The sequence below is a fragment of the Rattus norvegicus genome, chromosome 12 (genome assembly GCF_036323735.1).
Source record: "Rattus norvegicus strain BN/NHsdMcwi chromosome 12, GRCr8, whole genome shotgun sequence".
Lineage (NCBI taxonomy): Eukaryota > Metazoa > Chordata > Mammalia > Rodentia > Muridae > Rattus > Rattus norvegicus.
In genome coordinates this window covers 39,159,200-39,166,092 of record NC_086030.1, presented here as the reverse complement: position 1 = coordinate 39,166,092, position 6,893 = coordinate 39,159,200, and positions in this window count along the sequence as shown.

Here is a 6,893-nt window from a genome sequence, read left to right as displayed (position 1 = left end):
CGTCCTTCCAAGCCACGTGAAAGCCGGGATATGGACACACAGACATTGCTTTTCGATTTTTTTTTCTTTTTTTCGGAGCTGGGGACCGAACCCAGGGCCTTGGGCTTGCTAGGCAAGCGCTCTACCACTGAGCTAAATCCCCAACCCCATTACTTTTCGATTTTTAAAAGGTCTCACAAAATTACCCTTGTCTATATGAAGGAACTTTTTTCTTTCATTTTGTGTTTCTAGGACTAGTTCAATTTATTAGTCCAGGCAAGCCTCGAACTCCAATCCTCCTCCTTCAGCTTCCCAAACGTCCCAGCTCAGTAGGGAAAATTTTAGTTTTGTATTTATCTCTAATAATTTCTTAACATTTTAATATGATTGAAACATCAGAAAGCATTTTAGGAACTGGGCATAGTAGCTCAGGCCAGTAATCGCAGTACCTGGGAAGTAAAGGGAGGAGGCTCACTCAGGAGTTCGAAACCCTCAGCTACCCAGAGAGCTAAGAGGCCAGCCTTTGATACTGGAGGCCAGGTCTCAAAGCAGAACTCACTTCGTATGCCTCCAAGTGTTGAAGCAGATTAACAAGTATTAGTAAGTTCTTGTCTGTTAGGCAATGTCTTTCATTGCATAAAGAAAGGCTACTAAAGAAGTCTGCATAGATTTATGTGTGGGTTTTGTGTCCTGAAGGTTGTTGGTCCATCAACTTGTTTCCACAAACACATATGGAAAGCATATAATGTTCAACATATGAATGGCTGGAGACACTAAGAAGTCTATTCTTAAACGGGGTCTGGGGGAAGGTCATGTGGTTCGGATATAGGCACCGTCTTGGAGGTAAGTTTGGGAGCGAGCGTCTTGACATCTGCTGGAAATGATATCTTTGAATATCAGAGGCTGTCCAGTAAATACAATGGTGCTGGACTTGGGGAGAGGAAGTCTAGATACCAGGAGAGGGGGATACTGGAACCAAAGTGAAGGGTGAGAAACTGAGTATGGTCCTGGACATTCAGTGGTGGGAGGGAATGAGGCAGGCAGTGACTGTTAGACCAAGACCACCTATTTAAAAAGGGAGAAACTAGGAAAACTGAGAAAGATTATTTACATTTTTTATGTTTACATGTATGTATCTGTGTGTGTGTGTGTGTGTGTGTGTATACATGTGTGTGTTGTTCCCATGCTGTGGTATGAGCACAGCATTCAGAAGACAACTTTCCAGAGCTATCTCTCCTACCATGAAAGTTCTCAGTATTTGAACTCAGAGCCTCAGGCTTGGTGGCAAATCCTCTTACCCACTGAGCCTCCTCTCCACTCCCCCTAAGAAAGCCTTGCACTGATAAATTCTTGGGCCAAAATCCCTTCAGGCTCATGAGACGGATGAATCTTAATCACTGTCCTAAAAAGCTGGAAGGTTAGGGATTCTTAGGTGCCCTGAGGAAGTTGCTCCGGCGTTCTGTAGGAGAAAAGATTTTCCTGTTGGTATAGGTCCCATCTCCCTAAGTCATATACACCTTGAGGAAGAGGGGTTTATAAGAGTGCTAGCCCAAGAGAATGAACTTTTTTTTTTTTTTCAGAGCTGGAGACCGAACCCAGGGACTTGCACTTCCTAGGCAAGCGCTCTACCACTGAGCTAAATCCCCAACCCCGAACTTTTTTTTTTTTTTAAAGATTTATTTATTTTATTTTGTATATGAGTACACTGTTGCTGTCTTCAGACACACCAGAAGAGGGCATTGGATCTCATTACAGATGGTTGTGAGCCACCATGTGGTTGCTGGGATTTGAACTCAGGACCTCTGGAAGAGCAGTCAGTGCTCTTAACCACTGAGCCATCTCTCCAGCCCGAGAATGAACTTTTAAAGTACTTCAAGAATAGCACAGAAAAAATTAATTAAAACTCTTAAATGTATCCAAAAAGAATCCAGGATGTAGTAGAATACATAGGACAGACTGGTTTCACGGACTTGCTCACTGCCATTTTGCCCTGGGCCCTGACACATTAATGTAGTTGCCATTGTTTCTTATCTCCCAAAGACTGCCTATGTCAAACCACCACAACCCTGAGGGATTTAGGGTTGTAAAATATCAGGGGACACAAAGATTCAGATTTTTTTTTAAAATAAAGGTTTATTCATTTATTATATATAAGTACACTGTTGCTGTCTTCAGACACACCAGAAGAGGGCATCAGATCTCTTTACAGATGGTTGTGAGCCACCATGTGGTTGCTGGGAATTGAACTCAGGACCTCTGGAAGAGTAGCCAGGTGCTCTTAACCGCTGAGCCATCTCTCCAGGCCAAAGATTCAAATCTTAATACCAGATACCTAAATGTGAGGCTGGAGGGATGACTGTGTAGTTACAGGATTGTCTGCTCTTGCAGCCGTCCTGGGTTTGGGTGCTAGCTCCACTTCAGGCCGGTTAGGACGGCCTCTAACTCCGGTTTCCAGGGGTCTAGTGCCCCCTTCTGGTCTCCACTGGCATCTACATGAGCCTGTCTCAAAAACAAACAAATAGAATTTCCAGAGCAGGAAGATTGTATCTCAGGTTCCTAGATGAGGTGTGATAAAGAGAAATAATCTGCCACTAGGGACCCACCAGGGAGAGAGAGAGAGAGAGAGAGAGAGAGAGAGAGAGAGAGAGAGAGAGAGAGGGAGGGAGGGAGGGAGGGAGGGAGGGAGGGAGGGAGGGAGGGAGGGAGGGAGGGAGGGTGAAAGAGAATGAATATTATCTCGTGTACAAACCACAACATTGTAAGGCAGCTGACCTGGGCGGCCCCTGGACAGCTGCTAGGCATTGACAGTTACTTTAATCACCCTAAAGATACACAGGAATCACTCGGACCTGTTGAGCCAGCTACAGGGATTAAGTGAAGTAGTGCGTGGAGCAGATTGTAAACAGCTGGCGGCTATTCACAGGAAGGTGTGTGGGAAATGTAAGGGTGATGGTGTTTGCTCTGTTGTCAAACACAGGGGTGAGCTAAAGAGGCCTGAGTTCTCTCAAGTCCTGCAAGTGTTTTTTTTTGGGGGGGGGTTGTTTGTTTGTTTTTTCCCTTCTGACAACTGGTGCTTCTCTGCTTTAGTGCAGATTAGTCCATAGGCAGCTTTCAGGAAAACACTCTTGGATGTTTTTAAAAGCCACTAACCAAAAAAACAAAACAAAACAAAACAAAACAACCCCCCCCCCAAAAAAAATACTTAATGTGCTGTCCATAGGCAGCTTTCAGGAAAACACTCTTGGATGTTTTTAAAAGCCACTAACCAAAAAAACAAAACAAAACAAAACAACCCCCCCCCCCAAAAAAATACTTAATGTGCTTTTGAAAGGTAATTCGAGAGAACAGGAGGCTGGGAATTCTCTGGGGAGTGTGAATCGCCGATGAAAGACAGTTTAGTGTCAAAAGGTTGGAGACCCAGAGAAGCCTGTCTCCAATTAGGGGCCAGGTGAAAGGGACACTGTAGCACTTTTTTAAATCCTTAACCGGAAACCACCATGCTATGTCAATGGTTGAGCGGGGGGGGGGGGGGGGGGGGGGCGGCAGGGAGGGTTTGCGGGGGTGGGGCGGGATCAGCATAGAGAATCTCAGCTATGGAAGAGATCGGCTGTCCTATGCAGCAGGGGATAGTCCTGAGAGTGCAGAAGGAAAATAGAAGCCTGGTGTGCTTGTGCAGGGCGACTAGAGGGATGGCTCAGCAGTTTAGAACGCGTACTGCCTTTGCAGAGGACCCAAGGTCTGTTTCCAAACCCCACAAGGGGCAGCTCACAACTTCCTGGAACTCCGGCTCCAGGCGATCCAACACACGTCTGAGATATACAATCCTCCGTCGCATAAATCAAAACAGCCTTTAGAAAGTCTCACTTCGGAGGAGTGCTTGGACTGCACTGGGAGATCCGGATGGCTCAGTGGCTTACACACAGCCTGACCTTCACTTACTGTGACACTGTCAAGGTTTTCCAATGTATCTCATATCATCCCATTTAACGATGGAGAGGCCACAAGTGAGTGTTGGATCTCCCGGAGCTGCAGCTGTAGGCAGCTGTGAACCTTTGGACTTGGATTTGGGGAACTGAACTCAGGTCCATTTGTGAGCAGCAAGTGCTTTTAACTACTGAGTCATCTCTGTATCCAATAGTTGTTTCCTCTTTCTATCATAAAAACTATCATATGGGCTGGAGAGATGGCTCAGCGGTTAAGAGCACTGACTGCTTGCTCTCCCAGAGGTCCGGAGTTCAATTCCCAGCAACCACGTGGTGGCTCATAACCATCTGTAATGGGATCTGATGCCCTCTTATGGTGTGTCTGAAGAAAACTACAGTGTACTCAGAAACATAAAATGAATAATTCTTTTTAAAAAAGAGAGCGAGAAATGCTTTTGCCAGGCAGCGGTGGTACATGCCTTTAATCTCAGCACTCAGGAGGCAGAGGAAATAGGATCTCTGAGTTCAAAGCTAGCCTTGTCTACAGAGCGAGTTCTAGGACAGCCAGGATACCCTGTCTTGGAAAACAAAGATACTTTTTATAACACACAAGTTATCATAGGGAAGTATGTGTTCCTTTTTTCTTAGTAGCATACCTACAGCTAGAAGGGGAATTTATGTGTCCTATATTTAAATTTGTCAAATTGTTTTCCAAAGTGACTGGGCTATGTTCCACATGTTGGTGACATGTAAGGGTTTTCATTTTAATGTGCCTATAAAAATGCACTATGTGTGTTTCACCTGTGCACTCTATGCACACCTGGTGCCGGTTGTGAGGTCCTATGTGGGTGCTGGGAATTGAACTTGGTTCTGTTGGAAGAACAGCCAATGCTCTTAACCACAGGGCCACATTTCCGGCTCCTCTCTGTCTTTTACAGGTCGGCTTTGCCTTTCACCTTTCTTGTGGTTAGGAACTAGCATCTCACTGCAGTTGGGTTTCTGTTTCCCAAAATGGCTCTTGATGCTGGATTCATAATGCATTTGTAATTTTTGTTTTGTTTTGTTTTGGATTGGGTGTCAGCATGTTCTTAACTCATAGAGATCCTCCTGCCGGGGTTGGGGATTTAGCTCAGTGGTAGGGCGCTTGCCTAGGAAGCGCAAGGCCCTGGGTTCGGTCCCCAGCTCCGGAAAAAAAAAAAGAACCAAAGGAAAAAAAAAAGAGAGAGAGAGATCCTCCTGCCTCTACCTCCTGAGTGCTGGAATTAAAGGCTCAGCCAGAATGTATTGGTTAAGTGCTGGAATAACCATGAGAATTTAGAAATTAAATAGCTAGACTAAATTTTAAAAATGTGTATTTAATGCCGGGTATGGTAGTGCACACCTTTAATCCCAGAACCAAGGAGGTATGGGCAGGCAGATCTTTGAGTTAATTAAGGCCAGCCTGGTCTACACAGTGAGTTCCAGGACAGTCCTGGCTAAACAGACTTGGTCTTGTTGTTTGTTTAGTTTTGTTTTTCAATACAGGATTTGGGTGCAAAACCTTTGCTCTCCTCATTGGCTCCAAGGTTGCCAGTGCATACACTCACACAGACATGTCCACATAAATAAAAGGAAAATAAGCCCTTTTTTAAAAAAGCCAGTGTGGGGGTTGAGGATTTGGCCCAGTGGTAGAATGCTTGCTTAGCAAGCGCAAGGCCCTGGGTTCGGTTCCCAGCTCCAAAAAAAAAAAAAAAAAAAAAAAAAAAAGCCAGTGTGATAGCACACTTAGTAATCTTGGTGCTAGGGAGTTGTAACTAGGAGCATCCCCGGGTCTTGCTGGCCAGCCAGGATAGTTGAGTCTGCAAGCTCAAGTTCATCTAGAACCCTGTCTCAAAAAATAAACTGGGGGGCTGGAGAGATGGCTCAGCGGTTAAGAGCACCCGACTGCTCTTCCAGAGGTCATGAGTTCAATTCCCAGCAACCACATGGTGGCTCACAACCATCTGTAAAGAGATCCGATGCCCTCTTCTGGTGTATCTGAAGACAGCTACAGTGTACTTATATATATAATAAATAAATAAATCTTTAAAAAAAAATAAACTGGAGTGGAATTGAAAATGTACGCCCAGGGTTAATAATTGAGCCTGGAGAGATGGCTCAGACACTAAGGGAACCCCCAAGGTCTGTTCCAAGCACCCATATTTGGTATCTTAAAACTGCCCATCACTCAAGCTCCAGAGGAATCTTGTCTCTCTGTGGGCATCTGCACATACCTGCATACAAATACATAATTTAAAAAATCTTTTAAAGGATGGGGAATAAATTCGTGTTGAATAACACTTGTGCTTTTTCTTGGTAGGAAATAAATTCTACAAAATTGCCAGCAGGGGGCGCAATGAAACAAGATTTAAGCTTGTAGCCTTATTTTAAAAATAACAGCCTAGCCAACACTGTCCCTTGTTTTTTGTTTGCCTGTCTGTTTTTGATACAAGGTTTCATGTAGCCTGACCCAGGGTGGCCAGGGACCACTCCTGATCTTCCTGCCTCTTAGTGCTGGGATTACAGGTGTGGGCCACAACCCCCAGCCTTGGCCTTGTGTTTGCAAAACATTTTTTTTCTTGAATTTCCCAGAGAAATCTGCCATTGTACAAAAGAACCCTCGAAATATGCTTCAATCAGAGAATCACTCCTCTTAATTCTGCAGCAAAGACAAAACCCTAGGCAATCTGGTGTTTTCTCTGCTGCTTGAATTTTACTTCAAAATAATGGGTTTGGCCGGGGTCCAGGATCCTTCTATCTGTAACCACGGTGGAAAGCAAAGGTTTGCTCATCTTTAAACACATCCTCTCCTTCCCTTCTTTTCTGTAGTCCTGGTGATGGGATCCAAGACCTTGTATATCTAGGTAAGCTCTCTACCACTGAGTTCACATTCATTCATTATTATTTGGGGGGGGGGGGCACACATGTAGAAGTCAGGAGACAGCTTGCAGAAGTTGGCCTGCTTCCCCATGT